At 43.0% G+C, this 20,917-nt stretch overlaps 1 long non-coding RNA gene across 2 annotated transcripts in view; it reads right to left on the reverse strand.

Moving 5' to 3' along the window:
• Positions 1-1,367: 1,367 nt before the first annotated feature.
• The window catches only part of LOC108790246, a 25,767-nt gene continuing 6,217 nt past the window's right edge, over positions 1,368-20,917 (reverse strand). The window contains exons 3-5 of one of the 2 annotated variants that reach the window (XR_001941440.1): positions 20,539-20,543; positions 17,931-17,937; positions 1,368-1,382 (exon numbers count right to left, since the gene is read on the reverse strand). This is a non-coding gene — a long non-coding RNA (uncharacterized LOC108790246). Of the gene's footprint in view, positions 1,383-7,207; positions 7,220-17,930; positions 17,938-20,538; positions 20,544-20,917 lie in introns of those variants that run through there. The other variant, XR_001941441.1, reaches the window with a different exon arrangement.

The raw sequence follows: 20,917 nt of genomic DNA on the forward strand, positions 1-20,917 counted from the left end.
TATATATACACAGTATGTAAGAAATATCTGCTGCCTCTTTTTAATATTATTAAAAAATAATTATCTGACATTCTGCATTTTGGAAAAGACAAAACGTCCACCCCGGCTTGGCGGTCGCAATTCTCCACTCGAATCTAGCAAATGGCTCTCGGAACAAGAATGTGACAAGGATGATGATATTCCTGGAGCTCCTAGCGGAGAGAGATGAGCTCCTTTTTCTGCTTGCTCAGCATGGTTCCTACGTTGTTGACCTGAACAAGAGAAATTCTGCTATTGGGGATGCTGGAGCTGCTGGAAGGCTGGCCTGATATTTCACGCTGATAGGCAGAGCCCTCGTTGTGCTGGAAGTCGGTATGTTTTGCTTAGCTTAAAGTGGAGATTATTAGTTGGAAGAAGGAAAAGCAATATATCCAGCGCGAGGTAGAAGAAAGCAAGAAAAACTGTCCCAGACCTCATCAGACCCCTAATATTGATACTGCATATAACATTTCTCTGTTATTTGAAATGTCAGGGATAATGTCTGTAAATCTCTGGGTGATTGCTAAACAACTGGAATCGTGTTGGTAGCATTACGGGTAACAAAAGTTAAAGGGAAAATCCATCACGTGTTATTGTGCTTTTGGACAACACATTATAGCCTACATCACTTTGCTGTAAGGCTAATAGAGACATAGAGAAATCTTAATGAATTGGAAGCTGGGAACCCATGTATGCTGTTTCTGGATGCTTCTGTAAGGAGATCCTTAAGGGGGCCCTTAGCACATCAATATACATGACACAGTACCATAGAGACCTGGAGGGTGAGAAGTCATGTCTTTGCTCTCTCATATGCATTTGGTTGATGAGAATACACCATGTAGTCAGTGTATGAGAAGACACCATCTAGTTGATTCTATGTACCCCCAACTAAGGGCAGTAAGAAACTGTTTGCTGTGCTCCGCCTGAGGTTCCCTGAGTGCACCTCCTCTGTGAACTTGGGGTGGTGAGAGGTAGTCACTAGTTCCTCTGTGTGGAGCAAGCAACCTGGGAGAAGCTACTTCAGTAGAGGAAGAGAATTGACACAGGCTACGGAGAGGTTAAGCGTGCAGAGATGGTCAGGACCACTAAATGGCGCAGCAGAGACAAGAGGCCCAGATTTTGAGACACATGTAGAACATTGAGGAGTCCATGGCCTGCTAAGGTCCCAGTTGTAGAGAGGGAGAGGGAGAGAAAAAGCACCTAGAGTCGGTTACTCTAAAAGTGAAGTGTAGCCCAAGAGTTTGAAGAACAATCTGTGGAGCTGCATTGAGTGATGCTTGTAGAGAAAACTCCCACTCTGCTGTGGTGTAGTTATCACTAGAAATGGCTGTGTGGTCACCCTCACCCCATGAATCAAATGTAATCTTTTCTAGCCAGACTCATATGTGTTGTTTGCGGACTTGTGTCTTCTAGATGAAATATGGATTAGCGGTGCAGTCAAGTCCTGGAATACCTCTGACATCACCATATGGTAAATACAAATTCAAGTGTATAGTGCATTAGAAATGGATCCCTATTAGTCCCCATAAGCTCTTCAGTATTTGTATGACAATTCGGAATGCTATTGTAGCACAATGCTCCATCTGTTCTCCGGGTCCAATTCTTGTTTTCATTACCTACCTTGATCTTCTGTGTTAAGACTCTGCCTGGAAACCACCTGCCCTGATTCCTGCCTGTGCACACACATCATTGTTTCTTAAAGATTAGGTACCTGCATTGGGTGCCTGTTGGGTCACCAGCATTCATACGTTTTGGGATCTCTTGCTGTGTTCTGTATAGTAGATGATAGCTTAATAGCAACATCACCACCTTGTGTTACTCCAGCTAAGCTAACCTCCATCATGCCCTTTCCATGACAACTGAGTCCCTGTTCATTCAAATGCCACTTTATGGATTGACACACCTCCTTTAGATCTTGATCTATCCGGGCAGTATGGTCACCTGCTGAATCAGCACAATCTACAGACAGCTTAACTCTCCAATATGACACAGAAGTAAAATCCTACACAGTTTTACATCTCAAAATGCGGGAAACAAAGGATGTGTTTCCAGTCTTCTGAAGTATTCTTTCAAGCCTGGTATCTGTCATGAAGGTTAGTAGTATATTGGGGCAACATGAAGAAGGAAGGGAGGAACTGTCTGAACATTAAACTACTGAGCACTAAACAGGAGAGGAGAATAGAGGGAGATACCAGATTTAAGAATAAACGAGCTGCTGTTATGTGGTCTACAATTAGATGTCAGACATGCATCAGAACTGCAGACATTTGCATGCAAATCAGTAGGTGGGACACAAGAGGGCTGGATTTAGACCTTGGGGAGTCTAAGGCATTTCAGGTTCAGCTGGTTCCTCATACAGAAGAATTATAATACATGGCAAATTACAAAATGTACACATAAAAGTTGGTTTATTGCATGTGATTGAAATGGACACGTTATTCATACAATACATAGAAAATTTAAATGTTATATCATGTAAATATGAGAGTTATCTGTCTAAAGGAAATACACATATATGTATATGTGTGTAAATGCATGCCAGCAAAACTCCAAGTAGATTTTTTTGGGTAAGGCGAATAACAAAGATCATAGCTATACTGCTATGTACTCTTTAGTTCCCATAGATAATGGCAGTAAAGTCATACCAGGAATTCCATGCTTGTGATGCTGATAGGAGGATCTTGTTTGCATAGAAGCGTAGTCATGCCAGTTCTCGATTAAAACCCAGTAAAGAGGCCTTGACCGATAATGGCACAATAAGCAACCTAAGTAGGGAATGGCCAGTCTATAGCTTTACTGAATGTACCTCTTCCAGCAAAACATATGTCAAGTGGCGTTACAGGTAAAGGTGTCCTTCCAATATATTTTGGAACTTGAACTGGGGCCATGAGGGTACTTATAGCTATGCAAATACAGGTTTAGATAAAGTCTTTATTTGCATAGCCACTATAACAGGCCATCAGCAGCACTGGAGGGACCATAAAAACATAGGTATCTACTGGCAGCTTATGGCCACAATGCCCAAGGGCTGCATATAGTTCTTTGGTATTTATCTGTGGCCTCGGGCCCCAGCAGCCTGTGGTCAGTGTTTCCCCTGCCTTCTGATCCCAACATGACCTGAAACAGTATGAGGAGAAGTGATCTTGGAATGTCACGTGACCTGTGATTTAGGGAAAGCATGGAGGACACCTCTCATGGAACTGTGCTAATGAGGAGGTAAGAGAGCTAAAAGGTGCCTCATGGTACTCCAATACCCACCATGTCAGAATGGCTGCCCATACCATGGTATCCATAACTCCATCCATAAGGCCAGTGATGTAAAAATATTTATTTTTCTGGGTTCTGCTAATCACATTGTTTGGATTATTGCTTCCATGCTGTTTTTTAAACACTACCTCTTCCCTTTGATTTTTATGCATTGTGGTCCTTGCTATGTGCAACACCAAGTATGGAGACAGTCATTTGTAGGAAGCACAAATGTGGAAGCATTCATTTTTATTGGGGGTATAATGGCAATGATCTCTAGTAGTCTCTGTATCCAGTATCTGTCTCCTGTAGCATGTACCCAACCTCCAACCACACCTATAGCATGTATTCACAGTCTCTGACCTTGTCCTGTATCCTGCCAGCAGTCTCTGGCCACCTCTGGTAGTATGTCTGTAGCCTCTGACATTCTCCTGTAGCATAAACCCAACCTCCAACCACACGTGTAGCATGTATTCACAGTCACTGAGCATGTCCGGTAGTCTGCTTGCAGCCTCTGACCACCTCTGGTAGTATGTCTGCAGCCCCTGACATCCAGTAACGTGGACCCAAACTCCATCCAAATGTGTAGCATTTATACACAGTCCCTGACCATGTCCTGAAGCCTGCTCACAGCCTCTGGCCTCTTGTAGTATGTCCGCAGCCTCTTTCAGCAGTACACATACTTAATATTATAGCCTTTTGGCTGAAGTTGAGGTGCCCTATGCCTAGTATGTTGGTCACCATTGGCTTACCACCATGTCAGCTACAACATAAAGTTGTTAGGGTCACTTTAACCAAGGGGGTCTGTGCTTATTCAAATAGGTGTGACTCTCTACCGACATCAACTCTTATTTTTCATATTACTCTTTGCCTTGTTGACTCTTGGAGCTTGGCCCTTGCGTTTCACTGTTCCTCCTAGTCCTTCTTTTTTCTGTTCTCAAAAAAAATGATGTCTCAGCTACAAATACAGCAAGTTGCTGTCTCTACAGCTGAAATAGGCAGCAGTGCAAAAATCTGACATGGACAGAAGGTGGTGCTCTTGCCTCAACGCTGTATAATGGATTCTAATAACTTGAGTTGAGACATAAGAAACAGACTATATATGGAATGTACAGTATATCTGCAATCCATAACCCGGCAGAGAATGGTGATGTAATTAAATCTTGGGGCTCCACACCTGTGTGTAGTGCTATCAGTACTTTATTTTGGGATATAGTCTAAAACATTTTGAAATGTTGTCCTCGGAAATGTTACCAACTGTATTAATTGAACAGCATCATGTTAATGCTCCTAATTTCATTATTATCCTTTCCTTTTATAATTGTATGGCTTTTGTAATTGAATTAAATAATTATGTAGGCTGCTAATTATGACGGTGGGGCTCTGCATTATGGTTATGCCACCATTAGGATTCTGTTGCTAGTGACAAAATAATCACTAAGGGGTCTATTCACTAAGCTGCCGTAGGCAGCCGAGTGAAAGACCGACCTGAAGTGAAGTGAGCCGAACGCTGTTCAGCTATTCACTTCAGGCTGGTACAGGTGATTTCAGCCGTATATCAGCTGAAATCAGCCAGACATCGGGTGGCTTCACGTGTCTTCGGGTTGGCCAAACATGCTCAGCATGTTCGGCTGACCTGAAGTGCAGGAGGAGTTCGACTCAGCCGATCCAACATCTGGATCGGCTAAGCCGAACCTCTGGCAGGCCACTCGCTGCTGTTCAGTCAATTCTTATAGGTGCTGAACGGCAGTGAGTGAATAGCGGAATGCCGCTGAGCTGCATTCGGCTCGGCTGTTCTGCTCGGTCCCTTAGAAGGACCGAGCAGAACAGAAAAATAGTTTAAAAAGTCCAAAAAAATAAATAGAAAACCATTGTGCGGAGCTAGCAATGACAGCTAGCTGCGCCCAATAGTTTTCTATTGGCCGGCGGTTCTGCTGCCGTCAAAAAAAAAGAAAAGAGAAAAAAAAACTTTCCCGGGCGCTCTGGGAGTCTCCCGCTCCCGGCCACCCAGGAGAGAAACACTGCTCTTTCTTTTTTTTTACCATTTACCATCTCCTATTGTGTTGCTCGCTTGCTTGCAGAAGCAGTGAGATGTCACTCAGTAGCCAATAAGATTCTACGTCGAGGAAGTCCATTAAGTCAATTGAAGTTGGACTTTGCTTAATTCTACCTTAAAGTGGATCTAGCACTGGATATATTTGTTCATGTTAAGTTCATACATGCTAAGAAATGTGTAGATGTAACACTTCCAGGTATTTGTTACCTCACATACTTCCCCGGACAATGTCCTCATCAGCTCTCTTCTCCAGAAGGACTGCCATCTTTATTTAGGCATCATCCATGGTCACATCTACCTTCTGGACTGAGCTGTAGGCTCAGAGATGACACAATCATCCCGGTGCAGATGTCTGACACAGATCAGCTGCTTTGTTGCAGCCCCTTGCCCTGTGACTTGCTTTAAACAATGTTGCTGTCTGATCACTGAAGGACAAGAGACTGAGTAAAATGCTTCCTCCTGCCTGCAGCAGACTGATGACATCATCTTACTCCAGTCACTGAAGGCAAGGATGGCTTTTTAATGATAAAAGGTGGGGCATTTTTGATATTTTATTCATGGTGACATATATAGCTACTAAGCCCACACAACAAAAATGTAACTTATTGTAACTTACTAGACTTAAGGTGAGGTGGCTGTATTAGTTTTCTTTATTTCAGACATTTTCTCTAATTTTTACCTGGTGATTCTGCCAATAACACACTTCCTGTCCGAGGGTGACAATGAGGGTGGTCACTGTACTGTATCTATGGAGGAGCAGCATTGACATCCCATTTCATAGGGAGGAAGAGTTGTAGAGATACCTTTTAAAAGCAGGTTAAGTTGTTTAAAATTTAGGTCAGTACACAGAACACTACAAGGATTCTGGAATTCCATCAGGATCAACAGGTCATTTGTTTGTATTTGCAGAAAATGTACTTGGACTGAAAAAAGAAAATAAATGGCAGCCAGGACTGCCTTCGCCCCAAGCACCAGACTGGCTGCAACCCTGGTCTAGTCTGACACCCTCAATGTTCTGATAGAAGGTGCACAACATATCCCAAGGTGAACCAGTCTGCGCTAAATGGCATTTCATCTTCAAAGTGTGCTGTGAGTGTACAGTGGGCCCCCTACCCCTTTGGGGTCTGTGTGCACTGCACGCATTGTACACATTAGGGACAGGCTGGGGACACAAACGCATGTGTTCAAGCTCAAACTCTAGCAGGCACGAAATTTGACCTGCTTTGCTAGCAATGCGATCTCAGTTAGACCTGCTGCATCCAAAGAAACACAAAGCAAACAGGTTAAAGGAAGCCTCAGGGCAGTCATACACAAATACATTTGCAGACTTTCAATAAAATGCAGTTTTACATTTTTAGAACATTAACACTCATTGATAAGATTATTTCTAGTAAGATATTACATGTAGGGGCAGACACAGCATTTGTGCAAGAGTCCCCTGGGATTTAGGGGCCCTATAGGGACAATGTGAAATAAGATGCATTCTTCATGATGCCCTAATTGTGCTCCTGAGACATGTAGAATGCTTCTCCCATTCCCTTTCTTTTGTATGTTCAAAAACAAGTGAGAGACCTCCCATTTACATAATAAGGAGAACTTGTAGTCTATGATGCAGATACCTAACCTATTTTAAGATATTTCAGTACATTAGGACACAAGTCAAAGACCAAGCTTCTACCCAATGTCGTGGGCTCCATATTCAGGCTGAAGTTCCTCCATGGCATCCCCATTCACAGGCTTCACATACTGGGCTTTGAACCCAGGCCTCAGTCCAAACACATGCTCACCCTCCTCAGGCAGCAGGCCTAGGAGGATGAGACAATCCACAGCATCTTTCCCCCAGCAGGAGGCCCGGGGGAAGACTGGCTTATGAAGGTCACTCCCAAATATTTATACCCTCTTCCAGCATGTATTACTGGGAAGCCAACCACTCTGATTACAGTAGCCTTACACACCATTGCCAGGGACACTTTCCAGCAGCGAGCAGAAGCAAACAATCACCAGAGTTTCGGAAAAACTTCAGAAAGCTATATTGTCAATCAGAATTATATGACTACAGCCTGACAACTTCTAAATTTAAATAGACATTCTTGCCTAGTGTAGGGTGGCCACACAAGGAAAATGCAACAATGGATCGGGAGAAACCCAAGGGTGGATGGGAGCAACCAAACCTCCATAGTGTGCCGCAATAGAGCTGATATTGATCTGATATTGTACAACTGGCATCCTTAACAGATGTAGGAAGATCACTTCAGCAAACACCACCTATAAATACAATTTTTGAGTGGATTGATATTTTAAATTTTTATTATAGCAAAAGAGTGTTCATGGTGAGTGAGCAACTTGCTTGTAATGCATCGCATATAACTCTTCTCCTTTGTCTCAGACTACAAAACTCCATATACAAAATACAATTCAAATAAATTTAGCCCTCCTCTCTAAATGTGGAGATATCTACGACAAAGGGCATCCAAAATCATAGTATATCACAAAATCCCTTTTATTTATAACCCATCACCCCTAAACACATAACCCAGACCATAAATAGTTAAAATAGGCATATAATCTTCAATTGATGTTTAAGACGCTGGTACTGCAATTCCTGTGTAAAATATTGAACCTCGTATCCTGTGTATGCTCAAGGCTAGTCCCTGATTTTATAGTACAGAATTTCTAATTCATGTATTCATGTTTTCCTTTATCCATATATTTCTTTTGACAATGTCCGGACCATTGTAATAAATATATTCTTTTGGCATTCGGCACTTCCCAGGTTAAAGCATAACTGGTTGTCAGGGTACATCAATCAGCACCCATAGTGCAGCTTCTGCCCGGATCGCTGCACGCTACGCGCATTTACGTGTTTGGCGCTATTCCACTAGTAATGTGCATGCGCAAAAACATGCACACGCATGTCCTTGGCACCAGGCGGGCTATTTAAAGATGGCCCCTGCATCTGTATTTTGCTGAGAGATCTTCAGCTATAACCTGCATCTGTGTTTCTGCTCCTGATACCTGTTTGACCCAGCTTGATTCCTGACTCTGTGTGCTTGCTGCCTGCCTTGTGACCTCGGCTCGTCCCTGACCATTCTTCTGCCTCCTGATCCAGTACCATTCTGCTCTGCTAGTGTATGACCCGGCCTGTTCCTGACTCCGCATCTGTTACTTGCTCCTTTACCACGCTGACCGCACGTTACCGATCTGGCTTGTCCTGACTACGCTTCAGCCTCTCACACAAGTGTCGTCTGATCTGCCATCATCCTCCAGCTGTCTCTGGCATCCTGTTGTCAGCATCAGCGGATCCAGTGTGTCCAGCAGTCATGCCAGCCACAGGCACTCGTGCCCCTGTCTGTCTGTACAACTACTGTTCCATCTCCAGTGGGGCTCAGACAAGAGCAGCAAGGGAAGACCTTCCTCGTCACTTCAGGCTCATACCAGGGTACGTGATACTGGTATACATACTGTATATCAAGACCATTCTGATGAGTATATTGCAGTTCTCCATATATCAGCCAAGCACTTATAAGGTACAGATAATCACCTGGAACGGAACATAGATCCCCTCCAAACAATAGATTCCCAAACCTTCTGGGGTATTCTTGCATGTTTGGTATATTTGCTCAATACCGGCGCATATAGGAATAGTCCTTACGCAGCATGCATGTGTCTATGTGTATGCAAACCGGTCTATTGAAGGAGAGTGCTTCTGATTCACATGCCCACATATCTGCAACTGTACATCCAATTGCTAAAGATTCACCTTACCAGACCATCGGCCGGTAGGTACAGCACGTTTTTGTACTCAGGGATCCAACATTGTTCCATGTGTGTCTCATTTGCACAATATCGTTCATGGACCTTAGTGTTTGTGTGCCGTACCAATAGCAGGGCTGCTAGAGATTAGTGGTACTGCATCTGAGTCAACACTATGCTGCTGACACGTTTCCTCCAGAGACTAGTCCAGTCTCCGAAGGAAAGGCGACTGAGACACAGAGGACTGAAACAATGTTGGATCCCTGAATTTAATTGAATAATGGGTTATAAATATACGTTTTTTTGTGTGTTCTAATATGGTTTTGGATGCCCTGTGTCTTAGATACCTCCACATTTGGAGGGCTACATTTATTTGAATCTTTTAAATCTTACTGGAAAATCCTTTTCAAGTCAATCAAAAACCAAAACATTTAGCCTCTGCGATACCAATAAAATGAAACAACACTAAAACGTCTGGTGTAATAGTCCTTCCAGGAATTAGTTTTGTCACCAACACTAAGAATTTCGATGCATGGTTTTTGCCTGGCAATTCTAGGCTACATGACATGACTGCCTTCATAGTTTCCTCTTCTTCCAGAAATGTCCTCCATATCATTAAAAACCACCTGCCTAAGGGCATGGAATTGGTCACATGACTGGGCACGGCAACACAGCAATATTTCAAGATAAAGGAACACTCTTTTGCTAATATGATACAGGTGAAATGTTGAAATTAGCCCTGGTTCACACCTAGGCGTATTGCATATGCGTGTCTTTTTTACCGCAATAAAAAAATCGCGCGACAAACGCGCGTTTCCGAGGTCTACTTGGCTGTATCCCAATGGAAACGCACAACAAAAACGGCCCAAAGTAGTACATGTACCTTTTCAGGCATGGGCCGTTTTGTAGCACGTTAGGGACGGGCTGAAATACGCCAAGGTGTGAACCAGACCCATTGAATACAATGGGATTTAGATGTTTGAACGTTTTGTAGAGCGTTCGTCGAGCGTAGAACGCGCTACAAAACGTTCAGGTGTGAACGAGGGCTAAGGGTTTGGTTTTTTTTACACACCAAGTCTGCTATAATTATAGCCCTGTAGTCCTGCTAGCAATGTACACTTGTAAGCCTTAGAGAATAGGATCCCGGATGCAAGAGCACAGGCAATAAATGCAATATTTATCACTCTTTTCTGTTATCACCATAAAATAAAGAGCTGGCATCATACGACGAAAGGGGAACCTTCCCTCCCCAGGTAACAGGAAGGTCAGGAGCTCCCACTGGGAGGCAAGACTTGTAATTATAGAGGAATATTTTATGCCTTAGACCTTTACTGGAATCTGAAAAGTCCTGAAGCTACACTCATCCTCTCCAGTGTTACAGGATGAGGGAAATTCCAATGGTTTTTTTCACAAAGCTGTAGAGGAAATAATTCAACTGTAGGAATCTAAAGGAAAGTCAGGAATGGTTCACTGAAGTGCACAACCACTATGAGGATGTACAGCAGCTCTGACAACACGCTGACCAATGTAAACTATAGATAAGGTTCCCACATCTGTTAGGTAAAAACATTGTGGGGTTGATGCAGGGTCACGTATATATGTTATAAAGTTTTAGTCAGCAGGAAAAAAACTCCTACGCTGTGGGACACTCAGTTCTGGCACATAAAAACCACGTAAGAGCAATAAACAGGTAGTTTGCAAATGGAGTTGGATCTACCTGTCCCTCTTTCTTCCATATACTGTAGCTGATATTCTCTGTAATAGATGTATTCATCCACTTCCTCATGGATTCTTGGACCCATTTTCTGGGGTGGCACCACCATGGAGCCTGATCTAAGTACTGTATTGAATTATGTGAGTGCCATTGACTGCAGCAGTAAGGAGCACATAGCACTGACACAAGGACTTGTGAGATCATCAGAGCAGCCATAAAACCCATACGAAAAAGGTGTGTATGTTACGTGTATATGTTTTCATCTGTGTTTCTGTTAAGGACATTTCCCATCACTTTCTGTCCTGAAAGGGATATCTCCCAAAAAGGGAGGGCTCTCAGGAAATAGGAGCCGGCTTTTTATTGGACTGAAGGAGCATCCAATAAATCCGTCTTCCAATATCACCATCTAGTGCCACACGCACACATGAAGCCATCTCAACATATACAGGGTGATTTTTGGCCCCTTTCCTTCTTCCATAGTGTGTGCCTGAGGTCCTGTTATATTACTGGTTAGCAAATGAGCTCCGTGGAGACTGCATAAAGGTAAAGATGTAATCTCTTTAAGTTGAAAAAGAAGAAGGCTACTATGTGAGTGTAAAATGGGGGAACATGGGCTTAGTCTGTGTTCCCCAGTAATTCTTTAAGTCCAGAGAGAGAGATTATCAGAGATTTTAATAAGAATTCTTCCGAAATTGAAGGATCCACACCAATTAGTGACTGGCAATGCTAGGGTCTGTGTCAACAGACTTTTGTTCATATCAGAACTGCTTATCTCTCCATTCAAGACAGTATAGGAATGCAAATGCAGCTTGAAGCAGGTAGATACAGGTTAGAAGGAGTTCAACTGCAGTTCAGATACACCTGAGGATGAACTCTTTATTATCTCAGAAGAGTATTAGGCCTCATTCACACGAGAAAAGGCCGGCACGTACAGCTACGTGCTGCGTGCGTGGCCGTATCGGGCAGCTCCCAGGAAGGTAACATGCTGCGTGTGATTAGTAGGCAGCCCCTGTCCTTCTCTATGGGAGTACGCGGCCATACGCCGCCCTAGGCTCACACCAAGTGCAGGTCCGTACGGGTGCGGGTGTCCCGGCTCCGATGCAGACAGGATCCATCCTGTCAGCGTACGAGTATAGACACCTGCACCCGCACGGACGTGCAGGGCGGGTGAGCGTAGGGTGGCGTATGGTGCCTACTAATCACACGCAGCACGTGTCCTTCCTGGGAGCTGCCCGATACGGCAGCGCACGGAGCTGTACGTGTCGGCTTTCTCTCGTGTGAATGAGGCCTTAGACTGAGCTCAAGTGCAATGCACCTGAAATAAATTTGCACTGCAAGGTGTTTTTGTCTTCACTATGAACAAAAGAGGCAATTAGGCCTGAGTGTGGTATGGCACAGCTATCCATTTGAGATTAGCACTACTGTGACTCTTCCAGAAGTCTCTCCATCTACTCCAGAGGATAAAGCCGAGGTTAGAGCTTGATGTTAGCTTATGCATTAAGGCTCCCATTCCTTTAGGTTGATAATGTACCATAACGCAAACCCCCTTTTTTTTATGCAGTACAACACATGCATGGTTCACAGAATTGTGCTGCATTGCACTGTCTAGGTGCATTGGGGGGCCATTCAGGATGAATAGCATCTCAGCACACCACACTGTGTTCCATGGGCTCACATTGCAGTAATGAGGTACAACACACAATACAGGGGCAATGGCGTGAATGAACCCTGGTGTGAAGGGCCCCTTATGAGTGGGTCATTTTTCGTAGTAGCCTAATTAAACTACACAGATGGAATACATCTGTGTAGTCCTTCTATGGTGTAATATTTAGTATTGATTAATCAAACATTTTTGTACAATTTTTTAATTCTTCGGCTTAATCCACAGGCAGCCATTTATTTCCTGTGTGTAGCAGTCAACTACTATTCTTAGCTCTTAATTGCAAGAGCGTGAGTAGCGTGATTAGACATACGCCTCTCCCATGTATGACTTAGCATTGGCCTAGTATCAAATATTTATTACCTTTCACAGAGATTACAGTAAACCTCCTGACAGTACCCTTATCTTCTTTTCGCTCCAGAAGGACAGAACCATCTCTGTTCAAGCATTCTTTAGGTCACCATCTAGTTCTTGGGCCTGGACATCATCCGAGCCTACACAAAGTTACGGCTCTGCAACTCAAAGAGGGCTGTTTAATGATAGGTCTTTTTTTTTGAGAACGTATACATCAGTAATTTATTCGTGTAGACCTGTGAAGGTCCTAAAACATCCACTTGAACATCCACTCAAAGCCAAGCCTGTCCACTATGAAGAGCATCTTCATCAACTGGTATTTGTTAATGCAAAGGGGCCACCAAGAAAGCCGCTCACATACAGGTATGGGGCAGAAATTAACATGCAAAAACTGCCAGAAATATTAACATTCATCCCTATGCACTATATGACTTATTGTTTCTATTCTTTTAATTGTCCAGAATCTTAGTGCAGGTGTTCCAAGGTTCCAAATGCCACATGAGGGAGGGGCTTCCCTTTCATCCAAAATGATTGCAGATCACTTGACTCTGACTGAACTCTGATTCATTTTATACAGAGTGGAATTTTGATTTCATCCACAGTGTTTCCGGACAACAAATAGCAGCCAATGGACTAGCTTTACATGTTGCTTGTTTTTTTCTTGCCTTTTAATATTCATGATTCATAGTTCCCGATCAGTGATGATAATGTAGCTTGTAACACATGTGCCCCCGTCTCCATCTGTTCATTATTTCCTCAAGATCAGCGCCATGCGCAGTATTGATATTGCCGTGCCGTGTATCGCCCCACGTCTTCACTGACCCACCCGTGACATCTGGTTACCCTTTTTTCTCTTTCTACGACAGGACCGGTTTAATCACTGGCGGTTCTGTGCAAAGCTGTTTTTCCTTTACCCCCCCGATGCCTCGCTATAAGTCTACAGGTTTTTATGACCCTCACAGGTTTCATTTTTATTGGCCCCTCTCTCTCTCTTTTTTTTAGGCCACTTGTAAACTCATTATAGAAGTGCCCCCTGGGCTGTTTGCAATAAAAAAAAATAACTTTTTTTTTCCCACGTTGATGTCTGGGAGCACGCAGTGTGCTAACTTTTCCTGCATGCTTTATGTGAAAACTCAGGGTGGGCTTTGTAGGTGTTTTTTTTTTCTTTCCTTATTTAATATGAACGGGTGGAAAATGTCTAGAGAAGTTCAAAGTAATGCAGAAGCACCTTCTGACCTCAAAGGTATCGTGGCGTAGAGCCCTGTTATTGACATCTGCACAAAAATAAAGTAGTTTATTTCCAACGTTGTTGGAAAAATAGTTCACATAGTTCACGTATATTAATATATTGTCAACCACTTACAATAATGTGATCACTAACATTTTGTAAGTACAACCCTAATTACGAACAATGTATTAATATACCTCTAATAAATAAATATATATATAGATATTTATATATGTATATATATATATCTATATATATATTGTGGTATTGTGTGGCAATCCCATGGTAGAACTGGATGTTGCAGTCACCCAGGCATCTCAGCCAGAGGGGCTGAGTGGTTCCAGGAGGTAAGTTCTTGTACTGGGAAAGAGCTGACTATGCGGTTCTTCCCAGGATTTCTGGATTTGGCATGGGATCCTGGAACTTGGAAATTTCTAAGGCTGGGCACACACCTTACAACCATCGCAAGACTTTTGTCTTGCGATGGTTGTAAGGTACTTAAAAAAAGTACCATCTGCCTATCTTGCATAGGCAGATCGTACTTGCGATGATCGCAAGCCACGCCCCCTGAATCGTACGATTATCGTAAGGTGTGTGGGGACCTTTAGAGAATTGGGAGGGATGAAATCTCCATTAATGGGTCCATGGCTTAGTATCATTGCACACCTGTGCACAGCCCTTATGGAAAGGGTGCTGGCTAATGCTCTGGGCTCCAGCTGGGAAGAGGAACAGAGGTATTCAGGAGGACTCCACCCAGAAGTCAGAGGGGAGCCAGGTGGCTGTGTGTGCTGGAGGCCTCTGGGAGACAGACAAGGAGACAGAGAGCCAGTGATACATGAGGGATGTGTTTAAGATTCCCACAAGAGGTGGACTGTGGCTCGGTTAAGAAAAACCCTAATGTCCAGGGACTGGGATACAAGGAGTATGTGCAACAAACTAGAGTTGGTGAGATTGTCATACATTCGGTTTTGCTGAAATACAAGCGGACTTTGTTATTGTTGAAGCTTTTATTTCTTCCGTAACAGAAAACAAAGCTTCAACAAAATCCTGGGAAGAACCGCAAAGTCAGCTCTTTTCCTGTACAATAACAGCTCTTTTCCAGTGACTGCAACCCCCAGTTCTACCATGGGATTGCCACACAATAATACAATATTTGTGTGTGTGTGTGGTGATATAAAAAATATATTTACAAATTGTTATTAATACACCCCTAATCATATCCCTAAATAATAATTATATACCCCTAATCACTAAATATTATTATTACATAGTATTTATATAGCACCAACAGTTTGCACAGCACTTTACAATATAAGGAAGACATTACAATCACAATACTATTCAAGACAAGATGGTAAGGAGGGCCCCGCCCCTGAGGGCTTACAATCTAAAAGGGAGGGGTCAGTGATACATGAGTAGGGAGCTGAATGAATTGTTTGAGAACGTGATGGTTGAGTGTAGGTTGAGGTGGGATAGGCTTCCCTGAAGAGATGAGTCTTTAGGGAATGCCTAAAGGCAGTCAAGGTGGGAGATAGACGGACATGTTGGGGTAAAGAGTTCCAGAGAATGGGAGAGACTCTAGAGAAGTCCTGGAGGTGAGTATGGGAGGAGTGGACAAGGGAGCTGGAAAGCAAGAGGCCTAGGGAAGAGCGGAGGGGACGGTTAGGGTGATATTTTGAGACAAGGCCTGAGATATATCCGGGGGCAGAGTTGTCACCCACTCTGATTGAGTGCAACCAGATCTCAATGAATAAAGAGTAGATTCTTATTCCTGAAGCTGCCTTCCACCACTCTCACTTGAGAGGCCTAGCTGAGCACATACCAGCCCTTGGCAAAAATGCTGATATCCTTCTGTTACTTGGCAGATACATCCTAAGGGTGCACAAGGTTCGCCAACAAATTAATGGACCACATGATGCATCATATGCCCAATGCCTGGATCTAGGCTGGGTCATCATAGGCAACACAACGTCTGATGGGGTAAAACCAGAAGATCCTTCACAGTTTCTTCTTTCTTTCTTTCTTTCTTTCTTTCTTTCTTTCTTTCTTTCTTTCTTTCTTTCTTTCTTTCTTTCTTTCTTTCTTTCTTTCTTTCTTTCTTTCTTTCTCCAGTTTCTTCAGTTCAGTCCAAAGCATATATTTGCCCTCCCATGGGCAGCAGGCATAGAAGGATATGACTTCCAGCACACACCCTCCCTACACAGGAGGCCTAGGAGGACAAGACTTTTAGTACACATCCTCCCCAGGCAGGAGTCCTAGAAGGATGAGACTTCCAGCACACACTCTCCACAGGCTGGAGGCCCTGGGGGAAAGAGAGCTTCCAGAAGGTTCTCCCAAATATTTATATCCTCCCCAGCCTGCTTAACTGGCAATACATCTCCTAGTTGTTGTCTAGGGAAACATAAATATTCATATTTAGCATTAATATATCTTCTTGCTCTAATTTCACAGACCCCCTCCTCCAAGAGCAGGCAGAAGGAAACAATACTACTGAGCTTAGGAAAACCTGTAGAAAGCTGAACTATCAATTCAGCTTAGGCTGATTACAGCTCAGCAAAGCTAAATTTAAAGAATGACTCCTGCTCAGGGGAGCGTGGCTACCATAGGAACAACAATCCTTGCTTCTATGTGTATTTTAGGTTAGGTAGAGACACTCCTTACTTAGACATAGACTGAGAAAGGATGATGTGAGATGAGCTTGACCCAAGTTCTCGTACAGTGTACAATGCCAACTGGTCGGAGAGCTGGTTGTAAGTCTGAGCGGTCATTAAAAAGGTAGGGTGTTAAGTGAGGAGTATCTGTTATCTCAGCTTCACCAACGGTATGTTCCCAGATAAAGAGAAGGAAGTTGTATGTCTCAGAATCACTAGACAAGAGTCTCTAGTCTGTCCAAGAACACACAGCAAAAACTTGAGTGAACTTTCTGACATGGAGAGTTGTAATGGTTCCTGGGTCCCATTTGGGCTTCGTTCATTGATTTCAGTTGTTGGCTGGAGGAGCACTCGAAAAATGTCTAGAAGGTAATGTAATGTCTATGGGTTAAGTTACTGACCCATCAAATACCACATAATCCTTAATCTGTGCAATATACTGCCATATTTAGAATAAATGGCTAGCAAGAGCACACATAAAGCAGTGTCTGCCTTTGTAGAGATTTATCACTTAATTGCTCTTCCTCCACAATCCCTCTGAAACAAAATTGTCCACAACCATTCCCACAGTCCGCAGGAGAAACAGCTAAACTTTATGTCTGATGCAATATAACCTACTGTCTAATCCTCTTTTGAAGACCCCAGAGACGGACCCTGGCTGCCTTGCGTCCGAAAACATGACTTTAAGATGGAAGATCTGCAAAATTAAGAAACGACAAAGAAAGGAATGGTTTCAGCCAAAAAACAGAAAAAAAGGCCAAAAAGAAAAGCCCTCCACAGTCAAAAAATATTATCTCTCCGATAGGGGCTTCTCAGTTTCCACTTTTACGGTAATGGCATTAGCTCAGTGCCAAACCAAAATCATCTTTGTATCCCATGAATCGCAGTTGTCACATTAATGTAGTGGGAGTCAGCTTCGAAAGGGGAGACAATCCAAGCCAATGAATATTATATTCAGACACTGAATGAGCATATTGTTATTTTTATGGCACTTATATGAATAACATAAAATAATATGGCCTCCATCTGGCTTCAGTTCACCGAAGTTATACAGCGGCGATTTACTTGGAAAGGTAGAGTGCTCTCAATGTCAGGTGTACAAATCTTTGAATAGCTTGTCTGGTTGTTAAAGTGGAACCCCAGACAACTTTTTTTGTTTGTATGGGATTGCATGGAAACATAAGATCCAAAAACTAAATTGTTATAGCTGTCACTGAAGCAGGAGGTAGGGTATTATTTCCAATGAGGACATCCGCTCTGCTGACAGTTGTGGGATTTCCTGTCACTTAAACCAGTCTTTTAGCAACTTCATATTGTGTTTCTTGGTCAGGAAGTGAAATGAAATCTCCTAAATGGGGACAGAGACAACAATAAGAACATATTTTGACTAGATGTCCATGGTGAGGCCCAACTCTGCTCCTCAAGAACCCCCCCAGTAGCATTTTTTTGTGTATACTTACCTTTTCAACATGTCTTCAGACCAGTCTTGTGAAGCACAAGGTCCTGTTTGGTCTTCTACTGGAGGTGTTCATTCCTCAATAATGCAGAGAGATGCTCCCTGCATCAATACACCAAATTTTTATGTTGCACGATATTAGCGCAACTCCTTATCAAACCCCCAAAATGTAGTGAAAAATGTACTTAAATGCCCCAAAATGCAATTAAATACCAATTTTTAAAAATAAAATATAAAATGTGAGGTTACAATGAGTAAATAGATACCCAACATGCCCAGGTTAAAATTGTGTGCGTCCGCAAAAAAATTCAGTACCCCCAAAAGTCCATAGACTCTTTAAAAGCCCCCCGAGGTCATCAGTTTAGAGATACCCAAAAATACTGGCCCTAGAATTATTGCTCTCACTCCGGCAAGCGCGGCAATACCCAACATGTGTAGCGCGTTCGTCGTTTTCATACTTAGGCACACCCGACGTGTTTACGCGAAGACTCGCGGGGGTGGGGGACTTTACATTTTTTTAATTATTTTTAGATTTATTTTATTTAATGTAAATTTTAAAAACTTATTTTTTACATTTTTTTAACTTTACTTTAATTGCTATCACATAGGGGGGCTTACAATTCCCCATGTGATAGCAGATGGTGGTAACAGGTACTCTTTAAGGTGATGCTGGGGGTCCAAAAGACTCCCAGTGTCACCTTTACAGCTAAATCGCCAGAATCGCTTCTACTGTGAAGCCGACAGTCGGCTTTACAAGTTTAAACAGAATCTGTTTAAACAGCTCCGATGCCAGCGACGTACACTGTTCGTCGTTGGTCGTGAAGGGGTTAAAGTACCATAGTGGAACTACCCTCATAGTCATAATATGCTTTCAGTATTCAGGGTTTAATGATACTGAGTGTCATTCAACTCAGAAGACTGAGGACATTGTGTGGTAAAGAGCTGCTCCTGTTAAAAAGTGAATATTGCAGCCAGAGCTGTGTTTTTATTTTTTTTTAAACCGCCAAGGGGTTAGGCTTGAGAAAAGGGGGCAGGAAGTAAACATGTGGCACCAAAATGTGTTATTTGGTTTCAGACAGATGAGTTACATTTTCTGTCAATTTTGTTGCTGTCTGTCTCCTGTTTTGGAGATTTCTCTTTACTTCCTATTTGGGAGACATAACAGGAAAAGAGGGAAAATCTCTCCAAATTTAGAGGAAATCCACATTTATACCGTTGTCACCAGAACAGATGTCCCCATTGGAAGATTCCCCCTCTATTTCTATTCTGATGATTTTCCATCACCTCATCCTCCAGTGACAATGGTTACCAGTAGGGATGCACCGATATATCGGCCGCCGAAACATATCGGCCGAAAATGGCACTTTTGGCATAATGCCGAAAGAGCCATGTCTCGGCCGATACATCGGGTCATCCCTGGTTTCTTTTCTCCCCGCTGGGCGCTGTTCCAGTGGGGAGAAAAGAAAGTGACAGCCGCCGAGCGCTGCAGGAGTCAGGACGAGAGCGCTGTGAGCTGCGGCATCTCTCCTCCCACACCGCTCAGCCGCCTATCACAGTCCGGCAGAGCGGTGTGTGGGCGGAGACAGCGCTGTACCAGGACAAATGGAGATGGACACGGCAATAAAAACCCTTTAATACTTTACCACAAAGTTTTGAACAAATCGGCAAAAATAAGTGTTTAGTGTTAGTGGGGTGACAAAGCCAGGCTGCAAATATCAATAGTATTTTCTTTCTAAATGTCAATTTTGCAGAAGGTGTGCCACTTCACACCAAGGTTTAAGATGTTCCCCAAGTATGTTATTTAAAGAAATTGTGTAGTTTTAATATTGAAAAAACCCAGTGGTAATTGTTAAAATATTTTTTTGCATTGGTCCATGTCCCTTGCGGCAGTGCCCAGCTGCCCATGCCATTTTTAACAAACAATTGCAAAATGACCTTGATAAAGCAAGAAACAATAGCAAGGTTCAGCTCCCATGGACTTCAGTGGGGTTCGGGAACTTTGTTCAGGTTTGTGGTTTTTTTTTCAAGTGTTTGGTGAATGTCCAACCAGCTGAACTTTGTTCAGTTAATGCATCACTAGTCCTAATGCAAGGTGCCTCGTGAGCTAGAAGAGATCCTCCCTAATGGCCAACATTGCCTCAATTTAAGATAGAAACACCAGTCATCTGTCCTTCTGGTGAATCTTCTGATCTTTGGACGGGAGTGCGCTCAGGTAAGTTTAAACCCCTTTCTTAACTTTTAAAAAAATGTTTTTGCATATACAGTGGGGCAAAAAAGTATTTAGTCAGCCACCAATTGTATAAGTTCTCCCACTTAAAAAGATTAGAGAGGCCTGTAATTGGCATCATAGGTAGACCTCAACTATGACAGACAAAATGAGAAAACAAATCCAGACAAATCACATTGGCTGATTTGGAACAAATTTATTTGCAAATTATGGTGGAAAATAAGTATTTGGTCAATATCAAAAGGTCATCTCAATACTTTGTTATATATCCTTTGTTGGCAATGACAGAGGTCAAACGTGTCCTGTATGTTTTCACAAGGTTGGCACACACTGTTGCTGGTATGTTGGCCCATTCCTCCATGCAGATCTCCTCTAGAGCAGTGATGTTTTGGGGCTGTCGCTGGGCAACACGGACTTTCATCTCCCTCCAAAGGTTTTCTATGGGGTTGAGATCTGGAGACTGGCTAGGCCACTCCAGGACCTTGAAATGCTTCTTACGAAGCCACTGCTTCGTTGCCCGGGCGGTATGTTTGGGATCATTGTCATGTTGAAAG

Source organism: Nanorana parkeri, unplaced genomic scaffold (genome assembly GCF_000935625.1).
Source record: "Nanorana parkeri isolate BGI_ZX_2015 unplaced genomic scaffold, ASM93562v1 scaffold456, whole genome shotgun sequence".
NCBI lineage: Eukaryota > Metazoa > Chordata > Amphibia > Anura > Dicroglossidae > Nanorana > Nanorana parkeri.